This window comes from Rhipicephalus microplus, chromosome X, assembly GCF_043290135.1.
Source record: "Rhipicephalus microplus isolate Deutch F79 chromosome X, USDA_Rmic, whole genome shotgun sequence".
In the NCBI taxonomy this organism is placed as follows: domain Eukaryota; kingdom Metazoa; phylum Arthropoda; class Arachnida; order Ixodida; family Ixodidae; genus Rhipicephalus; species Rhipicephalus microplus.
Genome location: NC_134710.1, coordinates 311003140 through 311028495, shown reverse-complemented (window position 1 = coordinate 311028495; position 25356 = coordinate 311003140). Strand labels below are relative to the sequence as shown.

The 25356-nt window shown below is 46.6% G+C and overlaps 1 protein-coding gene and 2 non-coding genes across 3 annotated transcripts in view; 1 reads left to right on the top strand and 2 right to left on the bottom strand.

Annotated features, from left to right (window-relative positions):
* Positions 1-4085: 4085 nt before the first annotated feature.
* On the bottom strand, positions 4086-4159 carry TRNAT-UGU (transfer RNA threonine (anticodon UGU)). The gene has a single exon. It is a non-coding gene; the product is annotated as a tRNA-Thr (tRNA).
* Positions 4160-6337: 2178 nt separating this feature from the next.
* The window catches only part of LOC119161315 (high-affinity choline transporter 1), a 137337-nt gene continuing 118318 nt past the window's right edge, over positions 6338-25356 (top strand). Inside the window, exon 1 of the mRNA XM_037413721.2 lies at positions 6338-9625. The gene's annotated coding sequence lies outside the window, so the exon portion shown is untranslated. The remainder of the gene's footprint in view (positions 9626-25356) is intronic.
* On the bottom strand, positions 8776-8848 carry TRNAS-GCU (transfer RNA serine (anticodon GCU)). Its single transcript has one exon. It is a non-coding gene; the product is annotated as a tRNA-Ser (tRNA).

Here is a 25356-nt window from a genome sequence, read left to right as displayed (position 1 = left end):
TTTTTCATGACTGCTGCATTCCTGTTACCTTTAGTCGTCACGTATATTTCGTGTTCCCTCAGATACTCGGTCCCATTGCTTATCCATACGCCCAGATATCAGTGACGGTTGAGCAGTGCTCCTCCTTGTGACAACGGACGGCGCTGTTGAGCCCAGAAAGACACCGTGAGGACCATGTGCACATACGTAGTTTCGTGTTGTGTGTGTACAGTAACAACTTGCATGTGCGTAGTAAAACACCTTTTCTGTTCTGCTTGGTACACTCTCCACCAGCATTGCATGTAATCTCAACGTAACAGCAACCACGTTCATATGTCACTAGCACCATGCTCAAAGTCCCCACGGTCGCAGAATGCTGACGCCGGTGAATTTCACGCGGAACACGGACACAGTGGCAGAACGCTGCGTCGGCCGCGTGGCGGAATGCAACCTTAGAAGGCGCACGACCGATCGTGTTGTCTGTACAGTTGCTGAATTAATGACGTGAAAGCACTCACCGTTGTCAGTGCATCTAGCGCGCGTTCTCTCGTATTTGCTTCGTTGTAGGCGAGCTGTTACTCCCTGTTTTTACTCGGACGAAGTGATTTCGGTGAAGGTGTCCCGCTGGCTCAGAGTGATGAGCCCAGTTCCATTAGTTTCAGATCGTCACGACACACGCGCAGCGCAGCCCACGTGCTTTCCGAGCCAGAGAGGGAGTCGCGCCTTCTGCTTCGCATTCATATGTAAACAAGAGAGGAGAATTTGCCTAGTCAATATGGCCGACTTCCGGCTTCATCGCGGCTTCACAACGAGTGACGTCAGGGCCTCTCCTTACCTTTCCTTCCTCCGTGTTCTTCATCAAGAAACACATCAGTCCAAAGTGAGACCATGACCAGAAAGAGAACATCCACACGCGAAAAAAAAAGTACACGAAGCACCGGTGAGACTCGAACTCGCGATCTCCTGTTTACAAGAAAGGCGCTTTAACCACCTTAGCCACGGCGCCGCTGGCGTTTGGCTTGAAGAACACCATCTTTGGCCTAACTACTTTTTCGCAGCCTACCGTAATGTTCAAAGAAACGCTAGTAAATGACATATCCTATTCGAAATAACAAGCTCTTGTCGTTTTCCAAACGCACGAACACTGGCATGCGAGTATCACTACCAGGCAATAAATTCAAGGGTTTGGGTCACTTACATAATAGTTTTAGGGGTGACGGTCCTAGTCCGTAGGTCATGCGTCCTCCAAGTATGTAGTGGGTAGCCACCTCACGTTCAGTTATTGGAATGTCCGCTAGCTTTTGCTACTTGTATATGATGTATATATCATGAAAAGTTCCGAGATGCTGGTACTTGGAGTGTTCACTAGATGGAGGTGTAAATGAACGGACGGACGGACAGACATACAGACAAAAGACAGACGTACCGACAGCTGGACTGCCGTACGGACCGACAGACAGTGTGGACACATGGTCGCGACAGACAGTCAGACAGACATTCAGACAAGCGGAGGTACGGGCGTACGGACGGACAGAAAGGACGGACGCATGGATGGACAGATACACAGGTGTACATACGAACGAGTAGTCGGACAAATAGGCAGACCTACACACGCGCGGATGGACTCACTGGCAGAAAGAGAGATGCACGAACGGATGGACATACGGACAGACACACAGGCAGACAGAGAGACGGATGGATTGACCGACAGACAGAGCAATCCAGACAGACGGATGGACAGACAGACGAATTCATGGATGGACGGGCGGATGGATGCACACACGGACAGTTGCACAGACCCACAGATGCACGGATGGCTGGGTGCACCTACAAACGGATGGACGTTTCACTTCACTCATCACCACTCACTCCATAGATATGTGATGAGTTTTCTTTTCGTATTGCCAGAATTTAAATATGACTGCCGCCACAAGGATGGAATCCAGGAATCAGAACTTAGCAGTGTAGCGACCAAGGTATTGAGTTGACGAGGGGGGCAACATTTTAGGGGTGAACTTTCTTAGGTCGTGGGTCATTCCCTCCTCCATAAGTCAGTAGCCACCTCTAGTTTATTACTTGCTGAATAGATGGCGTTGTATGTATATGAACTTGGGAACAATACAACTAGATAGCATTAGTGGTTTTCACAGCCTAACCACAAAGTGAGCATGATGTGTAGAGTCAAGCATTCATGTGTCCATCCTTGTATCCATACATCTATTCGCCTGTCCAATCATCCGTCCACGCATCCGTCCGTCCTCGTCTGTCCGTCCCTGCTTCCGTGCTTCAAATTGTTTGTTCGGTTGTCAGTCCGTCTGTACATTCGATCATGCCTCTGTTCACACATCTGTTCGTCCGGACTCATGGACATATGCACGGACACACGTACGGAGACAGGAACAGACGGACGCAATAAAATGCAGATGCACGTAGGACGGCTGGACGGACAGATGGATAAAAGCACGTGCGGATGCATGGAAGGACGGACGGAATCATGTGCGGACCGACAAGGCAGAGAGGACAACGAAGCATGGACAGACGAATGAAAGCATAGACAGATGGACGCGTTAGCGTACGAACACACTGATGGTTTGAAGCATGCATGAACAGACGGACTCACGAACAGACTTACGGATGAATGGAGGACGGTCGCATGGACGGAAGGACAGAATATTGGACGGATAAACAGATAGACGCTTCGGCTCATTCATCATCATTCTATAGGTGGATATATTGCGATATTTTGCTTTTGAGCTCATACAAATATATTATATGCTTTGCATAGTTTACACAAATAGGGATAAATCAAACTACAAAACCCATATTAAAATGCAAAATTTTGATCGCACATAAGCTTTAGAGGGACCTCCATACTTTAAATGTTACATGGCATTTTTTACCAAGTATGTTCAATTCTGATCAACCAGTCGTAACTAGAACGGACGGCGCCCATGCAAAATATTTCCCTGCCCCTCATGTGGTGACGAGAGTGAATATTGTAACCCTACTAAATTATATTATTATTAATATTAATATTATTATTACTATATTAGTATTATTATTGTTATTATTATTATTATTATTATTATTATTATTATTATTATTATTCATGTTCTAAAGTTTTACACCTTCTTCTGCTAAAGACAGCCATGTGGGGATGCGAAGCATGGTAGTGTGCATGCAGCGGGATGAAGGCAGGGATAATAACTATGGCATCAGCTCTTTAGCATCAGAAACCGTCTGGCTGTTCCGGAAAAGCGAATGAGTGACCTCTTGACTGGTATTCCACTACCGTCACATGAAGGTGTCTTACATGTCCAGACATCGAAAGACACACCAGAAGCCTAAATTTTTGGCAAGAATTGTGAAAAAGAAGTGAAACAATGGTGATGACTTCTTTTGTTTCCACAAGATGTATAAAGTTCGTAAATTACTTTTAACCACACAAAAGAGAAAGACGAAGCTGGCTTATAAACGCGTTTCTCATTATTTTTTTTCTACATCACAAAGAAAAGTATTTTGCGACTTATTTATGGCGTTTAATAAATCTGCCCTAAGGTATATCCTAAGGCAATGCACGAAACACTCAATATATTTTGAAGGGCAGTGGTTCCCTCTTGCACCATCTTCTTAAACCCATAACCTTAGCAATTCGCAGCGAGTTATGGCGTGGTGTTATGTAGACTTCCACTGACCAGTCTCAATACCTCCATTTAAAGATATCTCTATATTTAGCGTTTGTCCACTGGGAGCTCCTTTGTCATCTCCCACCAGGTTCGCTGCAGCGCTGTTTTTCAGAATGTCCAGTTGCCGGCTGTTAATAAAAGAGAATTTTGACGTCCAGATGATGACAAAAGTTGACCCCTGTTTTACATTGCCCTCTCAAAAAAGACGACTATTGTAGGAATATGGATAGACTTCTTTGTTCTTCGCATGTAAGTAGTCGTTGTTATATTAGGCGATAGCATTGTTGAAAAAAGTATAGAAAAATAATCGGAATGATCGTAAAACTTAGGCTTACTATTATTCTTCATCAAGAAACAGATTATTCCAAAGTGAGACCATTACCAGAAACAGAAAATCCACACGCGAAAAAAAAGTAGACGAGGTACCGGCGAGACTCGAACTCGTGATCACATGTTTACAAGACAGGCGCTTTAACCACCTAAGCCACGGTGCCGCTGGTATTTGGCTTGAAGAACACCATCTTTGTCTTAACTACTTTTTCGACGCCTTCCGGAATGTTCACAGAAACGCCAGGAAATGACATGTCCTATTCGAAATTACTGGCTCTTGTCATTTAGCAAATGTTCGAACAACGGCGTACGAGTATCACTACCAGGCATTCAACTCAAGAATTTCGGTCTCTTATAAAATAATTTTTGGGGGGAAGCTCCTAGTCCGTGGGTCATTGGTCTTTGAAGTATGTAGCAGGTAGCCACCTCTCGTTCAGTTATTTGAATGTTCGTAAAATTTCGGTATTTTTGTATGATGAATATATACAGAAAACATCCAAGATACTGATACTTGGAATGTTCACTATATGGAGGGGTAAATAGACGGACGGACAGACATACAGAAAAAAACAGACGTACGGACAGCTGGAGAGCCATACGGACCGACAGAGAGTGTGGACACATAGTCGCGACAGACAGACAGACAGACAGACATTTAGACAGGCGGAGGTACGGGTGTATGGACGGACAGAAAGGACGGACCCATGGAGGGACAGATACACAGGAGTACACACGAACTAAAGGTCGGAAATAGGCAGACCTACACACGCACGGATGGACTGACTGGCAGAAAGAGAAATCCACCAACGGATGGACAAATGGACAGACACAAAGATAGACTGAGAGATGGACGGATCGACAGACAGACAGAGCGATCCAGACAGATGGATGGACAGACAGACAAGTTTAAGGACGGAAGGGTGGATGGATGCGTGAACGGACAGTTGCACTGACCCACAGATGGACGGATGACTGGGTGCACAGACAAACGGGTGGACACTTCACTTCACTCATCACCACTCACTCCGTAAATATGCAATGAGTTTTCTTTTCGTATTGCCGGCATTTAAATATGACTGCCGCCACAAGGATGGAATCCAGGACTCAGAACTTAGCAGTGTAGCGACAAACGTATTGTTTTGGCGAGGGGGGCAACATTTTAGGTGTGATGTTTCTTAGGTCGTGTGTCGTTCCCTCCTCCATAAGTCAGTAGCCACCTCTAGTTTATTACTTGCTGAACAGATGGCGTTGTATGTATATCTCCTTGGGAACAATACAACTAGATAGCATTAGTGGTTTTCACAGCATAACCACAGAGTGAGCATGATGAGTGGAGTCAAGCGTCCATGTGTCCATCCTTGTATCCATACATCCATTCGCCTGTCCATTCATTCGTCCACGCATCCGTCCGTCTTCGTCTGTCCGTCCCTTCTTCAGTGCTTCAAATTGTTTGTTCGGGTATATGTCCGTCTGTCCATCGTTCGTGCCTATGTTTATGCATCTGTTCGTCTGGACTCACGGACGTACGCTTGGATAGATGTACGGAGGCAGGAACAGACGGACGGAAAGCAACGCAGACACACGTAGGACAGCTGGACGGACAGATGGATTTAAACCACGTGCGGATGCACGGAAGGACGGACGGAAATTTTTACGGACAGACAGGGCAGAGAGAAGCACCAAAGCATGGGCCGTCGAATCATAGCCCGGATTGATAAACGCCTTGGCGTACAAACAAACTGATGGTTTCAAAGATGTATGAACAGACGGACGCACGAACAGACTTACGGATAGATGGAAGGCCTGTCGCATGGACGGAGGTCAGAATAATGGATGAATGGACGGATATACGCTTCGGCTCATTCGTCATTATTCAATCGGTGGATATAATGCGATATTTTGTTTTTGAGTGCATACAAATATATTATATTCTTTGCATAGTTTAGACAAATAATGATAAATCAAACTGCAAAACCTATTTTAGTATGCAAATATTTGATCGCACATAAGCTTTCGAGGGACCTGCATACTTTATATGTTACATGGCATTTTTAACTAAATATGTTCCATTCTGAACAAGCAGTGGCGTAACTAGATCAGACGGCGCCCGTGACAAAATATTTCCCTGCCCCTGCTGTGGTGACGAGTGTGATTATTGTAACACTATTATTATATTATTATTATTATTATTATTATTATTATTATTATTATTATTATTATTATTATTATTATTATTATTATTATTATTATTATTATTATTATTATTATTATTATTATTATTATTATTATTATTATTATTATTATTATTATTATACAATTTATACACCATCTTCCGCTAAAGGCAGCCATGTGTGGATGCGAAGCATGGTAGTGTGCATGCAGCGGGGTGCAGGTAGGGAGAATACCTACGGCATCAACTCTTTCGCATCAGAAACCCTCTGGCTGTTCCGGAAAAGCGAATGAGCGACCTCTTGAATTATATTCTATGCCATGACATAAAGGCGTCTTACATGTCCAGACATCGTAAGACACATCACAAGCCCAAAAGGTTGGAAACAAATGCGAAAGGAAAGTGAAACAATGGTGGTCACTTCTTTTGTTTCCACGAGATGTACAAAGTTCGTAAATTACATGTAACCACACAAAAGGGAAAGAAGAAGCCGGTCTATAAACGCGTTTCCCATTATGTTTCTCTACGTCACAAAAAAAAGTATTTTTCCGACTTATTTACAGCGTTTAATAAATCAGCCCTAAGGTATCTCCTAAGGCAATGCACGAAACACCCAAAATATTTAGAAGGGCAGCTGTTCCCTCTTGCACCATCTCCTGACACCCATCACCTTGGCAATTCAGCGAGTTAAGGCGGGTGTTTATGAAGACTTCCACTGACAAGTCTCAATACCTCCATTTCAAAATATCTCTATATTTAGTGTTTGTCTACTGAGAGCTCCTCTGTTATCTCCCGTCAGGTTTGCTACAGCGCTGTTTTTAGAATGTCCTGCTGCCGGCATTTAATAAGGGAGAATTTTGTCATCCAGATGATGACTTGTTGACCCAAGTTTTACATTTCCCTCTCCAAAAAAGACTACCATTGTGGAAATAGGGATAGACTCTTTTGTTCTTCGCATAGTCGTTGTTATATGAGGCGCCAAGTTTTGTTGAAAAATGATGAGAAAAATAATTCAATTTATCGTAAAACCAAGGCGTAATATTATTCTTATTATGAAACACACTAGTCTAAATTGAGATCATGACCAAAAAAAAGAAAGCTCGCACGCGAAAAAAAAATGCACGAGACACTGGCGACACTCGAACTCACGATCTCCTGCTTACAACAGAGACGCTTTAACCACCTAAGTCACGGTGCCACTAGCCCTTGGCTTGAAGAACACCATCTTTGGTTGTTCGAGGTATAACGCATCCAGGACGGGACCGAGAAGAAGACACAGAACACATACACGGCGCTAACTTTCACGCTAACAATGTGAGCATGCGTGGTCTTGACACCTGTCAGCAGCTAGTTGAATATTAGAGAGTGGCAGTCAAAACTTAACAGTTGACCTTGAAGGTCAGCTTGCACTTTTCGGAACTGGCAATCCAACTTCTGATTATAATACCGGGATGCCTGTCAAAAAAGATACGGTGCTCAGACGCAACAGATTGAGCCTCCTGGACTTTCGTCTTGCTGTCGCTTAGGCACTTTGTGCGTCAACCAAACGCATTAGAGCTAAAAAAATGAAAACGCGCAACCAAATCATTCTCTCGAGAGATCCCCTGTGGGTGCGAAGATGCCTGGCCTGGACAAACGTTTGGAGTCGTACGACCATTGGTCATCAGGTGACTGCTTGTCGTCTGCTCAATGCTTCAGGCTTCCAGTATGCATTTCTCGCACTCGGACGCGTTGTGAGAAATGCAATGTTTACACATGCCTGTCAGGTGAAAACTGGTTTTCTAGAACTGGTGGCAGCCAGTTCTAGAAAAATGCTTCAGTGCTTTCGCTGACCACGGCGATTTCACGGGTTGAGGATCGCTTCTTCCCTCGATATGCAGTTTGGCTCGAACGGCAATCTGTAGTGAAACAAGTAGCGCAATTTTGTTTAGCGTCGAGCAGCATAGTCCCCACTGCCATGTGAAAGAACAGGTGGCCAGTAGCCTGATTTTATAGCGAGGTTGTACTACAAGATGCCGAGTGATTTCCGAGTGCTGACGAGAGGCCACACATCTCCTGGTGGCGGCCAGTTCTAGAAAGCTCCTTCAGTGCTCTCTCTGGCCCTGGTGATTAACCGTGTTGAGGATCGCTACTTCCGGTTGATATGCAGCTCTGGTTTCAACAGCAATTTGTATTCTGTAGTGAAACAAATTACAAACTTTAGCTGAGCGTCGAGCAGCGCAGTCACCAATGTTTGTGAAATGTCAATTGTGTCCGTGAAACGTTCATTATGGCTGTAGTACTAGTGATCCAACTTTATAAACACTACATACGTACTTCTATGACCCAGCCGTCACGGCGCGGTAATGTCATTTGTAGTTCAGCACCAACCGCTGAACTTGATTCATGTAGTGGTGTCCAGGGCTGCCATCCTCGCGAGTTCCAGCGCTTAATGCAAATGTTGATTTGATTGATTGATATGTGGGGTTTAACGTCCCAAAACCACTATATGATTATGAGAGACGCCGTAGTGGAGGGCTCCGGAAATTTCGACCACCTGGGGTTCTTTAACGTGCACCCAAATCTGAGCATACGGGCCTACAACATTTCCACCTCCATCGGAAATGCAGCCGCCGCAGCCGGGATTCGAACCCGCGACCTCCGGGTCAGCAGCCGAGTACCTTAGCCACTAGACCACCGCGGCGGGGCGCTTAATGCAACTGTAAACAACTGGGTATATGAATCATGTGCGGCTCTTTAGCGTATGTCTGTGCGTGCATTTGTACATAATAGTAGCGCCACTTCGTAACGTTTCGCTTAACAAATAAATAAATTACAACACCGTTATGTTTCATCCACATGCTTGGCGTACCATGCATTCCTAAGATATGCGGACTCTGCCGACGTTTTTGTGCGCGTCTCGCTCCGTATAAACGCAATTCGTTAAAAACTACATGAGCGTGCCGAGCACGTGGCGTCCACTCTTTCTGTACGCGGAAGTCTCAATAATTGTCATTTGCGGCTGCGAACCCCTCCCACTTGCCGTTACTAACGGCAGTGTGACGTTTGAGACGAACTATCACTTAAACACTGTGCACTCGCCTTTGGATTGACTGCATTCGATCTTATTTTGTGCACGTTTTTGTCGCACCCTTTCCTTAAACAACTCTTACATGAGCATTCTCCAGCAAACTTTTTATCTTTACTAAACGATGGTCATTCAGGTAGGTAGGTTGGGTTGACCCCTTAAAGTGACGTCACATGTGCTGTACTGCGATTTTTGCCACACCACGGAGCTGCTCGCATAGGTGTTCATCACTTGCCAGTGTTTTTTTTTTTCTTTTATTACATTCATATCCGCACGGTGAAGCAGATGTTTCGCCTTGCACCTGTGAGTGAAAAAGCGACAGAAGGACACGCCGGATTTGACAGAACCCTCGCTACGTGTAGCCAGACTGAGCACAGGTGTCTCGTGCGAAAGGTACGTGCGCTTTTTAAATGCGAAACATTCCCTTGTTTACTGCCGATACTTTGAACATTTCTATATATCTATCTAGCTGCCTACTTCTGGGTGCTCTTGACATCTCCTTATCAGCTTGTGGGGGATCCAAAATATTATGGAAGGGTAAGAGGGTTTTACGAGCATGACTATCTGGTCATGCCATAATTATTGGGAAAGTCCCGTCGCGCATGGCGTCAAACTCTTTCCTCCAGACACACGTGGCATATACCCGTATACCACGGGTCACCGTATACAAGTATGTGGAACAGTTATTTGACAGTTTGTATGCAGCAATTTGCGGTGAGAACAGCTATTGTTAATTTAAATGGGAAAGCGTTAAGAAAAACTGACATCAGCGACGTTTAACCCATGAACGCAAAGAATATATGCTATTGTTTCAGCACAAATCGAACCCAAGAATACTGCGTACTAATCAAGTATTCTACCACAGAGAAACGCCAGATATCGAAATTGTTTTAGAAAAAGACCCTATGATGAGGTGATGTTGTTGAAACGTCAGTTGTGGTTGCAGTGCTGCCATCTAAGTGTATAAACATTACATATGTACTCCAATGATACAGACCAAATTAGCCTGAATAGTAGTTAAGCGCAATCCAGGGTTACCATCCTCGCAAGCACAAGCGCTACATTTGAGCTAATCGCTTCTAGTGTAGAAAATATCCATGGGGCTCTTGACGTTCGTTAACCAAATGTAAACACTTGGTTATTTAAAAAATGTGTGACTGCTCCATATCCTCCTGGCTTTCAGGTTGGATTTTGGTCCACGGAATTTCCTGAAAATTTCACAACTGGGTGTGTAGGTGACGAAGATAAAAAGTGAAGCTTATTATTTCCGTTATGCCTGTGCTTTTGGTATGGCGTGATGTCCAACTAATTGGACGCTGAAACTTAATTAAAGCGTTAAGTAGTGGGCCTGAAGCAACACAAAGCAAGGCTACTGAAGAAAATTGTGACAAATTCCGGAATAACTGCAAGCTATTATTCAAAATGTAACAAATAATAAAAAACCAACAGAAAAGTGGACCTTAACTTTCGCCGTTTAACTTCTAGAAGTTGCCCTGTTGAACGCCACCATGTTTTCTTCTTTGTTTCGCGATCTCCTGGCGCAATTTTGACAAAACTTCATGGAGGGCGCCAGTAGATGTCCAAAATATTGGACAAGTGGTTTTTGAGGAAGAAAACATGCTGAGATCTTTGTAGTGATGGGGTATCTCATGTCCAATATTTTGGACAAATCCCCATAGCTGGAACTCAGGAGGATATACACGTCTGTGTGTATAACGTTTGTACATATGTATAGCATAATTTCCTAACGTATTGCTCAACAAAAAAGTTACACCACATTGCTCTTCCCTCTACATGCTTCGCATGACATTGATTTTCGTGGTACGTAGGATCTGCCGAGTTTTCGCTATATGCTTGCCCCAGCAACACGCGACTCACTTGAGTGAAGGCAAGTATACACATGTCAATGTCTAGTCGATGCTGAAGAGAAAGTCTTTTGACGCACGCTTGAGCGAGTTACCATCGCAATGCGCACCAGTTGTGGTATTAGCTTACAGTTTTCTGCTGTTGAGGTGGATGACGTGGGTTCACTTCCCGGCAACGGCGCCCGCATTTCGATGGGGGCGAAATGGAAACACTTCCGCGTGCTTAGTTGCAGGCACGCGTTAGAGAGAATGACTGGTGGACAAAATTATTCCGTAGACACCCCCTTGGCGTGCCTGATGATCGTGCAATGGTACTGGCTCGTAAAACCCCAGATACTATTCATCGCTGAGCACATGCGAATCCCGGGGACCTGTTCCTTGCACAAACAAAAAAGATGAACATTTTCCTCCATTGTGAACGCGTGACAACTGAAACAATAAGACATACGTCAGCTCAAGGTTAAGAATACGAATTACCTTACGCACAAAAATTATTTAAAACCCTCCCCAATCTTGTTTCTGTACCCGCAGCTGATATGACCGACAGGCATCTCCTCCTCATAAGGTATTTAACTGCCGCTCTTTCACGTGTGATCTTGTATGCGCAGCTTTGATTAATTATCTAGCTCCACTGATAGCGTCACTTCAATTGACGCGCACACACGTCAAACAGCCTGCCATCAGAATGTCATAAAAGGGTGTCATCCGTCTCTCTCACCTGCGAATGGGTTGGCGCTGTGATTTCTTTCGGTATATAGAAGCCATGCAGTATGACAGGACATGTTTTCTACTTTCCTACTATACGCGGTATTGTCGAATACATTGTGCACTGCACCGACACTTGATTCTACTTATCTGAATGTTTTGTGGGGCCTCGGTGGCATACGCATTTCGTGCTTCAATAACTTTTTCGCCTAAATGAAGGAACTATGTTACACTATTCGATAATATTGTCCCGAATAGGTCTCAAATAGGCAATGGTCTGAAACATCGCTCCGAGCGTGTACGTTGCATACGAATGCATTTCAACTGATTTCCGGCGATGTCTCCTTCTTTCTCCCCACCCGGCAACTTTCAGTTTTATCCCTCCTACTATGCGCGTACTTATTTCTGGGTTGTTGATTGTTCACGCAGCTTCTCGTATACACTGTAGCTACATTATAGAACAAAGAAGAGTGCATCCGTTCAGGTGTGTGGCTCAAACGGACAACAGGCGACGAACAAGTGGCCTTAAATTTAGCAGACGGTAGAAATGGATAAACTGATACAATCGGCTATCTCCACTGTATCCAAGTAGTACGCAACAGCCGGCCCGTACAGTGCTAACGGAACGAAACGTGCCATATTAGTGCAGAGTAAGCCTTGAAATTTCTATTGCGTAGACATTTTAGTTCGTGTCACATCGGCGTTGTAATCACTCGTATACGGCAATGTTGGCTCTTGTAGGCTGGCACCAGAGCCAACATTGCCGTATGAGGTCTATAGCCGTATGAAGCTATAGTGTCATGACGCGATAACATCCACCAAGTGCGCATAGAACTTGCTAGAATAAATATTTCGATGTTTTCATTTCATGTCTGCTGTAAGAACATATGTGTACCTGTAACGGGAAATATAAGCCGTCACGCCTTAAAGGCGAAGTGTTCACAGCGGTAGAAAGGTTTAGCATTGCACTTGGGTTTCTCAGTAGTAATACAACATTACGCGGGGCATTACGCATCATGCCAGATAACTGCTGCTCCCCGGCAGAAACAATGCCGTGGCTGCTACTATGCCCCTCGCAGATCTGTCCGGATGAAACCCAGGGGTTTATAACCCACCACGTGTGGGCAGCACATTCATAACATTAGTCCTGGATTGTAGTACAATGGCGCCTCGATGACGACCCGCGAACAAGCTTCAAATATCTGGGTACAATAGTTATAATAATAAAAACAAGCAGCAGTTGGGCACACGGTCTCGTCTAAACGAGAATAAAAGGTACTTCAATTTCAGAGAATACAAACATTTATACAGATGCTCCATAACGCACCTCACGTCTTCGCGGACGAAACACCTAGCTACTCTGCCGCTGCCTTAATTACGTTAAAAAATCAAATGAACAACATCTCAATTACCTGACTTTTAAGGACGAAGCTCCTTAAGGTGTGCGTGGTGCATCTCCTGTATGTAGTAGACACCTCTCGTTTTAGTCTTTGGAATGTCCACTGGATGGCTGTAGTTGTATATGCTGAATGTATGATGAAAAGATGCGAGATGGTGGTACTTGGAGTGTTCACTAGATGGATGGACGGACCGACATACAGAGGGACATGCGGACAGGTGGACAGACAGACGGACGTACAGATCGATGGGCATGCATGCATACATACATACATACATACATACATACATACATACATACATACATACATACATACATACATACATACATACATACATACATACATACATACATACATACATACATACACACATACATACATACATACATACATACATACATACATACATACATACATACATACATACATACATACATACATACATACATACATACATACATACATACATACATACATACATACATACATACATACATACATACATACATACATACATACATACATACATACATACATACAGACGGATGTACGCGGCCAGTGGATGATTCGAGGTTTTCTGATAAAACCCTTCGATGCTTAGCTCCGCTCGTCATCATTCACTCCATGGATATGCAGCAATTTTATGCAAAATTTTCAGAATAGATCACATTTGAAAATTGTAAGCTGTCACAACCTATGGCACACATTTCTTAATCTATTAAATTGTATTTCGTTGAATATATTGATCAGCAATCTTTGAAGCCTTGAACCAGGCGATACCAAAATTGAGCACACTGGCAGCGCAGAACAGGCAGCGCCGATCTGTTAAACCAGCCGCGTAGACGCCCTGTGACGAAGAAGTGTTGAAGCTTGAATGTAGGCTGTTATGCCATAGATTTCGACCTAAACTTCATTGCTTCAAAAATTATTCAAGCTGGTAGAAAGTTTGATGAAAGTGCATCAATATTAATACATGGCTCATGCAACCGGCGTCAATACCAGTGAGGTGCCTGATGCAATGGGCGCCAACCAAGACGGCAGTCTCATGCGATGCACGGCAACTCATGCGATTGATTTATTGATATGTGGGGTTTAACGTCCTAAAACCACCATATGATTATGACAGACGCCGTAGTGAAGGGCTCCGGAAATTTCGACCACCTGGGGTTCCTTAACATGCACCTAAATCTGAGCACACAGGCCTACAACATTTCCGCCTCCATCGGAAATGCAGCCGCCGCAGCCGGGATTTGATCCCGCGACCTGCGGGTCAGCAGCCGAGTACCTTAGCCACTAGACCACCGCGGCTGGGCACAGCAACTCATGCGGTCTATCTGACGTAACGAACTTCAATTCGTCACGCAACTAGCGGCAAGCCCTCTCATCCACGGGTCCGATTCCAGCCAGCCATCAACGCCGGTTCGTAATAGGAGGCTCCGAAGTACTGGCTGATGCAAGGGGTCACAGGGGCTACAAAAAGAACTAAGATACGCGAAGACGGAGACAGTGACTGAAAAAATCGCGGGTCATCGTCACAGCTCAGTGCGAGCCCAGTCAACGCCTTTTTTCTTTCAGCCATCGGTCCACCTTAATTCAGGGAGTGGTCGCGATGCAGCGCAATATGAGGGGACGTGCAGCTCGCGTCATACGTGCGCCCGAGTGTTTTCCACCGAAGATACGATGAACGTGTTTCCTACATGAATATCATATGTCTCACAGATTCACTCCTTCATGCTTCTTCTTTCACCCTCCAGACAATGCCGCGGCCACGTCACAGAGGATCGCAGGCACAAACGTTGCAGTGACGCTTCCCCATTGGTTGCCCGCATAGCACCACTAACGACGATACGCTATCTCAAAACACAGCATATTTCACAGAGTCAGCGCGACTGCCAATATTGTGTACACGAGTAATGCAAGACGCCACCCCACGGATCTGTACACAACTGAACAAAAGTTATTTCATGTGATTTCCGTCATGAGGCACTGCATGTGGGGCTACTCTCCCAAATGACCGCGAAGCACACTCGAAGGCTAGACGATCGGAGAGAGCAAGAAAGGGCTAGAGGGGAGGGTGGTGAACAGCTGGATCGGGTGCATCTGGCCGGCCTTCACAAAATAGAGGAGGCGTTGGCCCCATAACATGTCGGCCAAGTGCCGAATATGTAACGCCTCTGTTTATGCTGCATATAAATGTTGTCTTAACTCGCCATCACCTGTAGCCGCAAAATTGCAGCCGCAAGATTAGACACGTTGTACCCAACAAGGCGCGTGATACTAGAATCACGTTAGGCAAAACGGCAAGTCATCTCAAATACACAAGTTCTCTGCTTATTAAATGGCCCTGGATCACTTTTGATTGATTGATATGTGGGGTTTAACGTTCCAAAACCACCACATGATTATGAGAGACAACGTAGTGGAGGGCTCTACAAATTTCGACCACCTGGGGTTGTTTAACGTGCACTTAATTCTGAGCACAAAGGAATCCACAACATTTCCGCTTTCATCAAAAATGCAGCCGCTGCAGCCGGAATTCGACCCCGCGGCCTGCGGGTCAGCAGCCGAGTACCTTAGCCACTAGACCACCACGGTGGGGTGAAATGATACAAGAAACCCAAAGTCCACGGGCAATGGCTGATTTGAGCATCATGAATCGGATTGGTACTGAGCATGGCGTGGAAACCCTCCATGTGCACCGCGAGTGTGGTGGTGATCACACTTCATGAAAGCTGTGCGCTCGAAGGAAACAAAAAAGAGCTGAAGGTCACGACACGCGCTGACGAAAGGACGCACCGTCTTGTCCCCTCCCGCTTTTGTGATCCCACTCCTTGCGTAGCTTTCAGCGAGCTCGCTAGTACGAAAGGAGAGAGAAACCACTTGAAGTGTGCAACAAACCCCTGTAACAAGAAAATTTTCTAAACTTCACTAGAGTAGACTCTGGCACTGCGATTGTTCATCGAGCATGGGAATGATGGATAGTAGACGAATTCGCCTAGTCTTTTTGCTTACGGGCCTCGAACGCACCTGTGCCATTCTTTATTGCTGTGTTTTGTTTCTGTTTCAAATGAACGAACGGACCATTTTGAACTTCGTGGCCTGATTCAAACTGGTGACCCTAAAAGGTTAAAGTGCTGAAGTGCCACTGCTGAACATTTGCTGATTGTTGTTTCGTGAAAACGCGGCTACAAGTCACGCGAAGCTAAACGGAGCCGCAAGTACGAAGAATAAACAAATACATATTCTACTCATCATTCTTATGCTCACTAAAGCGCCATGACTTACAGCTGTCATAGACACAAGCGCCAGAGTTCCCTCTATTGTACTTATGGAAAACTCTATGTCTGTAACTACGCTCGTACACGTGACGGATTCCCAAACTTTTTTGCGGCAGTCGACTTCTGAGGTAATAAACTCTTTTATTGGAACCATTCAATGATTACTCGTAAAAGTGTTGTAGGGCGCTTTTACAGTGAAAGCCTTAGGGGTCTTGAAGAACGCTGTGTGCGTTACAAAAACCCATCTGCCTTCGTGAAATTAGATAAAATTCTGTTTTAGAGCCGAAATCTAACCAGGTATTCTGCGTCGTGTCTGTCTATCTATCTATCTATCTATCTGCTTGTGTGTTGGTGTGTGTGTGGGTGTGCCCAAGCGTGCGCGCGCATTGTGTTTTATTTTACTCGATGTGACCGAATCTTGATTGATTTGTGGGGTTTAACGTCCCAAAACCACCATATGATTATGAGAGACGCCGTAGTGGAGGGCTCCGGAAATTTCGACCACCTGGGGTTCTTTAACGTGCACCCAAATCTGAGTACACGGGCCTACAACATTTTCGCCTCCATCGAAAATGCAGCCGCCACAGCCGGGATTCGAACCCGCGACCTGCGGGTCAGCAGCCGAGTACCGTAGCCACTAGACCACCGTGGCGGGGCGATGTGACCGAATCTTACCGACTAAATTTACTCTCATAATATTTGACGGCGAAGGCCACGCTTGAATGTACTGGAACCTTCCTATGTGTTTTCTAGTGACCTATACAGATTGCATGCACGACGCCATTAGTTGAAACAATTCTGGAGCGTACGCGAGCATCTGTGACAGCAGTGGAATGTACGATGACGCAGAAACAAAAACACGTGCATTTCACTGAATTATCAGCCTCCCGACGGCAGCGGTCACTGATGTCATATATTGCGTATTGGTTTTCTTCACGCAAGTTCGCCAAATAAAAAGCTCATTGCTTACCAGCTCGAGTGCTGCGCTTTTCATTGTCATAACGACAGAACTTAAATACTTGGCAAAGTCAAGCGAATGCAACCCAAAACGCAACTACTCAGAATTTTACTTTGTAGTTTATATTTAATTTTAAAAGCTGCATGAGCTATACCTGCTGAAAAAGTTGTGTAAAAATTTATCTGACATAGCTTTATGGCGTAAAACAGGACCCAACACATGTCTAAAACGAGAAAACGACGCGTGAGAGGAAGACGACAAAGGACGAAGACGACGGGACTTATCTCCGCTTGGAAAACCTCTGTGATCACTGTGAATACACCGACTCTGCCACCGTGGGTCTGGTTTCTTCTCGTAACATTTGGTGGAACTAGGGGTACTAGGACGGAACTTCGCAGCGGACGTCATCTGACTGACGCCACAAGGGCAAAGCAACAGCCAATGTCTGAACCAGCAACGATGGAAAACCAAGCGTCAACGGCCGTGACAGTGGTCTTCCTGTCTCATCCGCCGGACTCTGGGCCCTTTTGTTGCACGGATAAGAAAGACGTCGAGGAGTGGCTCAAACTGTACGAGAGAGTAAGCGAAAGCTACAGGTGGGACCCGACCTCATGCTAGTGAACGTGCTCTTTTATCTTAAAGGAACTGCGCGGCAATGGTACGAGACACACGAAGCTGACATCACGAGCTGGGACGTCTGTAAACAGAAAATGCAAGATCTGTTTGCCAGACTGGTCGGTCGTCAGCTGGCCGCAAAGACAGAAATTGCGGGCCGCGCTCAGACATCAACAGAGTCATATGTCGTCTACATACAAGATGTACACTGTAAAAAATGTATATACTGTATACATTAGGCTGGTATTCGGGTACTGGAACAAGAAAGATCACCCACGCCTCAAATATCGTGACTACTCAACACGCTGCGCTGAGCTAAGCCCGCTTTCCTGCAACGTTCGTGGTTTCTCGAGTGCTTTAGGTTTGCTTCACGGCAAAACATATACGGCGCACTCCCGCGCTTTTACTCGAAATGAAGCCCCAACTCTACGCTCTAGTGCGCTTGTGTCGATAATCTTCGATGCGCGGCCGCACCTCTAGCGTTGGCGCCCCGTGGAGCGAAGCCACGCGGTGCCGTGTTCGTACTAGGAGTAAACAGCCTTGTATACGTTTCCGACAATCACCATGACTGGGACGCCGCTTTACCATACATAACTTGCTACCATCTGGTGTCAAATTCTGAACGACTGATCACGCCCGCGATGCAATTACTTTGGCCGCCCATGCCCAAGAGGTTGCTCATCAACGCCTTACAACATTGAAAGCTTCTCAAAAGCAACGCTACGATCGCCAAAACCGAGACAAACAATTTCCTTCACAATCTCTTGTCCTCCTTTGGACGCCCTGAAGCTGTGTTGGCTTGGCTGAAAAACTCCTCTGTCGCCACTCTGGTGCTTACAAGATCTTACGACGTACGACATTGCACCAGCCGACGTGTCTTTGCTACCCCACGTCAAAAGCGACGTTGTTCACGTCACCAGGCTCACCGTAAATTCCCACCTCAACTGGTGCTCCATGATGCGCGCCGGGACGGAGCTACGCCAGCCGGATGGGTAATGTTGCGATAAAGAGAACTAGGAAGCTCTCTCAGGTTGGAGGAAGACGATGGGTTTTTTCTCCGCCTAGGAAGCCTCTGCGATCATCACTGTGAATACACCAACTCTGCAACAGTGGGTCTGGTTTCTTCTCGTAACAATATTGTTACGTGATTTTGTCTAACTGAAAGAGGGCATAGTGGGGCTTACCCAAGTAAGGTGCCTCAGACTGAGAGTGAAGAAGTGAACGTTGTCGGTGAGCTGCGTTGTGGCTGCGGACTGACAACTGTTATTTTTCACGTAACATTTTGGTGGAAGTGCTGGGTGCTCTTCTGACAACGGAGCTACGCAGTGGACGCCTCCTTAAGTCTGCTACCAAGGCTCCGGGTGAGAATACGGCTTCGCCACCTACCTCAGCAACGACAGGAACCCGGTACGTCGCCCTAACGCAACCCCGTGATCCCGGTACCTTTACTGGAGATGACAACGCGAATGTGGACAAGTGGCTTAGCATGTACGAGCGCATCAGCAAGCAATATGGCTGGGACCCAACCGTTATGCTTGCGAATGTCATTTTCTATCTTGACAAGACCCCTCGCATCTGGTTGGAGAACCACGAGCACGAAATCACAAGCTGGGAAATGTTTAAACAACAGCTCCGCGACCTTTTTGGCAACCCGTTTGGTCAACAGCTTGATGCCCGAAAGCAATTGGCTGTACGTACACAGACGTCCACTGAGCCCTACTTGACTTATATTCAAGACGTCTTAGCGTTGTGTCAAAGGGCCGATCCCAACATGACTGAGGCCGACAAGATTTCGCACGTTTTAAAAGGAATCGCCGACGATGCGTTCAACCTGCTTGTATTTACCAACGTAACGACCATCGACGCCGTGATCAAAGAGTGCCGCCGTCTCGAGCAGGCGAAGAGTCGACGCATTTTGCAGCAGTTTCAGCGCCTACCCAACACCGCGGCAACGTCGTCTTGCGAAGCCACTCCTTGTCATCCGTCTACAAACGAAGACGTGACGCGCATCGTCCGACGTGAACTCGAGGCCGCTTACCCGGCTGCCAACAAACCGACGTTGCCGGACGCCTCAACGCCAGCTGTCGCCTTGATCCAGGCTGTTGTCCGCCAGGAATTCGCTAACCTTGGTATCCTGTCCACTGCATCCACACTGGATAATACTGGCCCCTCGATAGCTTCTGTGGACATGAGACGTCGCCGTCCGTACTCTATTTGAACCAGGAACCCGTCTGAATGGCGAACAGCTGATGATAAGCCAATTTGCTTCCGCTGTGGTCGCGCAGGACACATCGCTCGTTACTGCCGCAGCCAATGACCATCTATGTCTTCTGGCTCGTACTCCGCTTACAGTAACCCATTCTGTCCACCAAACCACCGTTATTCCACCCGCACTGAGTCTACAGCATTTACTGCCCCTGAGGATTACGGCCACCGTGCCCCGTCGTCGCCACCGCCTCAAAACCGCCCTTCTCGTTCAAACACGCGTCGCCGCTCTCCCTCGCCATCGTTCAACCGCCGCATGTCCCCGGAAAACTAGGCTGCGCAGCTTCTGGAGGTGAAGCTGCCCTGTCGACCTTACCCAAAAATCCTCTGTTGCCCTTACGTTTGAACCGGAACACCCTAGAAGTATATGTTGATATCACACCTGTTGAAGCTTTGATAGATACGTGCGCTCACGTCTGTATTATGAGTTCGCGTTTTCGTCGTCGCATGAAGAAGGTCCTCACGCCCCCCTTGATCAGTGTCGTCCAAGTTGCAGATGGTGCAAAAGTCCCTGTCGTCGGTATGTGCACAGCTCAACTTACCGTAGCCGGTCATCAAGTGGTCGTCCTTTTTACCGTGCTTGCAACATGTCCCCACGACCTCATGCTAGGCCTCTATTTTCTCGCCACCAATTCTGCTCTGATTGATCGCTCCGCTGGTGTGCTCCGCCTTGAACTGCCACAAATCAGTGCCGCCCCGTACCAGCCTACATGCCGATTACAATGCAGCGACTTTGTTCGCCTGCCCTCCAAAACTGTGACGTACGTCGATTTTCTGTGCTCACCAGCTGTGCCCGACAGTGACTATTACGCTACGCCTCTCACCGCCGTACTCCTTGCGCACAATGTTGCAGTGCCCTATACGGTGCTCAGCATAACAGATAACAAAACTTGTCTACCTCTTGTCAATTTCGGCTACATGAATTATGTGCTTCCACAAGGCATTTCTGTGGCCCACCTGTGTCCGTTGCTCGATTCACAAATTGAAGTGCTTGCCTTAGACACACTTGTTTCACCGCAGCGCACATCACTCGCAACACATTCGGGCAGCCGTCAAATTGTAGACATGATTGCCACTGATCTTCCGCCTCCGCAAGTTGAAGCCCTACAACATCTTCTGGAGGCCTACCAGGATATTTTCGATTTTGGTGACCGACCTCTTGGGCAGACGTCCTTTGTCCAGCATCGCATACACACAGGTGATGCCAACCCTGTTCACCGCCGTCCCTACAGAGTGTCTGCTTTTGAGCGGAGCATAATTCAGAAGGAGGTGAACAAGTTGCTAGCGAAGGACATTATTGAACCATCCTCCAGTCCCTGGGCATCCTCGTTGGTATTAGTTAAAAAGAAGGACGGATCGTGGCGATTTTGTGTGGACTATTGCCACCTTAACAACATCACCAAGAAAGACGCATACCCTCGGCCCCGCATTGATGACGCCCTTGATTGCCTCCATGGTGCCGCCTACTTTTCTTCCATCGATCTTCGTTCTGGTTATTGGCAGATTGCCGTGGACCCCATGGACCGAGAGAAGACGGCTTTTGTAACACCCGATGGCCTCTACCAATTCAAAGTCATGCCTTTCGGCTTATGTAATGCCCCCGCCACCTTCGAACGAATGATGGACTCCCTGCTCCATGGATTCAATTGGTCTACGTGTCTTTGTTATCTGGATGATGTCATTGTGTTTGCTCCCACTTTTGAAGTGCACCTTGACAGACTGTCGAAAATTCTTGATGTATTCCGTCTCGCCGGCCTTCAGCTGAATTCATCCAAGTGCCGGTTTGGTCGCCGTCGCATTACAATACTTGGACATATTGTTGACGCTTACGGCGTACAGCCTCACCCAGAAAATGTTCGAGCTGTGAAAGACTTTCCTGTGCTCAAAACCGCCAAAGATGTCCGCAGCTTTGTGGGGCTCTGCTCCTATTTTCGGCGGTTCATCAAGAACTTCGCGGAAATCGCTCGGCCCCTAACAGATTTACTCAAACCAGATGAGACGTTTACCTGGGGTCCCTCGCAAGCAGCAGCATTTTCCGACCTGACCACTTTGCTCACTTCTTCTCCTGTGCTGGCTCACTTCGACCCTACGGCTCCGACCAAAGTGCACACCGATGCCAGCGGTTACGGAATAGGCGCTGTGTTGGCTCAGCGACAACGGGGGCAGCATCGCGTGATAGCTTATGCCAGCAGGCTGCTGTCCACCTCGGAGCGTAATTATTCCATCACAGAGCGCGAATGCCTAGCGCTGGTGTGGGCAGTCGCGAAATTTCGCCCTTACTTATACGGCCGACCATTTATAGTTCTTACCGACCACCACGCTCTCTGCTGGTTCGCCTCCCTCAAAGATCCCACAGGTCGTCTCGCCCGCTGGGCATTCCGCCTCCAGGAGTATTCTTACACCGTAGTGTACAAATCAGGAAAACTGCACAAAGATGTGGATTGTCTGTCACGCTACCCTGTGGCCGACTGCGATCCTATGAGCACTGATTCTGTGGGTTGCGTCCTTTCCATCTCCCAGCTGCTTCATCTCGGGGACAAGCAGCGTCGCGATCCGGATATCAGCCGCCTAATACAACAGCTCGAATCTTCACCGCAAGACGCTTCTGTTCGCATGTTTACCTTAAAGGACCACACCTTATCTCGGCGTAATTTATCACCCAATGGTCACGACCTACTTCTGATCATACCAAAGCACCTGCGTTCCACAGTCCTACGCGAGCTCCATGACGCGTCAACCGCGGGTCACCTTGGTGTCTCTCGCACATATGACCGTGTGCGCCGCCGCTGCTACTGGCCTGGCCTTTCACGCTCTGTACGTCGCTATGTCAATGCTTGTGAAATTTGCCAGCGTCGCAAAAAGCCGTCCGGACTACCTTCCGGATATCTTTAGCCCATCGACATCCCATCGGAGCCATTCTTTCGTGTTGGTTTGGACCTTCTCGGTCCCTTCCCAACATCTGCCTCCGGAAACAAGTGGGTCGCGGTGGCTACGGATTACGCGACCCGTTATGCACTTACGCGAGCCATGCCAACAAGCTGCGCTACAGACGTCGCTGATTTTCTACTACGCGATCTCATTTTAGTGCATGGAGCCCCTCGTCAACTGCTGACAGACCGAGGCCGTACGTTCCTTTCGAAAGTGGTTGACGATATCCTGTGTTCCTGCTCTGCCCAACATAAGCTCACGACATCGTACCACCCCCAGACAAACGGGCTTACAGAACGTTTAAACCGCACCCTGACAGACATGCTATCGAAATACGTCTCGGCCGACCATCGTGATTGGGACCTTGCACTACCCTACCTGACGTTCGCATACAATTCCTCCCGGCATGACACTGCCGGGTACTCGCCATTTTACCTTCTGTTTGGACGCGAACCAACATTGCCGTTGGATACCTTCCTGCCAACCGCTGCGCAGTCTACTTCTGAATATGCACGCGACGCTATTACCCGAGCTGACCACGCTCGTCAGCTTGCCCGCAGCAGATTAATGGCGTCCCAAGACTCGCAGAAGCATCGTTACGACGAGCGGCATCGTGACGAACATTTTCCGACAGGTTCCCTCGTTCTTCTTTGGTCCCTTACGCGACATGCAGGCTTTTCAGAAAAACTTCTCTCTCGTTTCACGGGCCTATACCGCGTGCTTAGACGAGTGACCGACACTACATATAAAATTGTCCCTGATAATCCATCAACCTCTTCCGCTCTGCTGTCAAGGGACATCGTCCACTTATCAAGGCTCAAGCGTTACCACACTGCTCCTGCTGTGGCCCCGTAAACTTGCCGGGTCGGCGCTTTTGCCGCCGGGGGTCATGTTACGTGATTTTGTCTGACTGAAAGAGGGCATAGTGGGGCATTCCCAAGTAAGGTGCCTCAGACTGAGAGTGAAGAAGTGGACGTTGTCGGTGAGCTGCGTTGTGGCTGCGGACTGACAACTGTTATTTTCCACGTAACAATATATATATATATATATATATATATATATATATATATATATATATATATATATATATATATATATATATATATATATATATATAACGTCTTGTGATCACTGATCACCCCCTTCTTTTTGGGTAAACCAAAATTGGTATGAAAGGGTACGACCAAATACACTGCGAGAAATGTTCCAAACAGCTGTGCGTTGAGCCTTGGAGGTATGCATTATGCATTGCGAAAAAAGTTTAGGTGTGCTGCTGTAAATATTTCAGATTGCATTATTCTGTATCAAAATGATGGTTGGACGAATATGAATCACTGGTCATGACTTGAATATTGTCAGAATTCCATCGCGTACGTCGTAAAGCTTTTTTCCGTCAGACGTGTTGCACAGACCCGCGGGCGGGTATGTGCCACAGATGATTTACAGCTTATATCTAACCAGGAATGGTGAGAATAGACATGGGTTAGCTCAATGTGTGACCGTTAGGAAAAAGCTGGCATCGGCAGCGTTGACCCTACGAATGCAATGTCAGAGTCCCAACAGGCATCGAACCCGCGCATTCTGCGTGTCAATCAAATGTTCTACCACAGTGCCACGCCACGAGTTGTAACAACTTTTTGAATAGGCAATGATTGTTGTGAAACGCCAATTTCGGCTGCAGTGATGGGTGTTCAATATTACAAATATTACCTATGTATTCCTAGGATACAGCCGACACGTCGGGTTAAAGTGAACTGTAGTCAAGCGCCATCCACTGAAATTGATTTATATAGCAGTGTCCAGGGCTCTCGTATATAGCAGTGTTCTCGTGAGCTCGCCGCTTCTGGTGTTGCGAATACGCATTTTTCTGTTGGCATCACTAGACAACTGTAAACAATTCGTTATATAAAACATATACGGATATATGTACTTGAATGTGTGCATATTCTTTAGCGCCACTTTGTAATGCTTCACTCAATAAAAATTACAATGCAGTAACCTTCCATCCACATCTTTCCCATAACATCAATTCAAAAGGTATGTTGAATCTGTCGATTTTTTTCCTTATTTCTCACCGCAATTGAAAAAACCGTGTTGGCCTTCCGTAGAG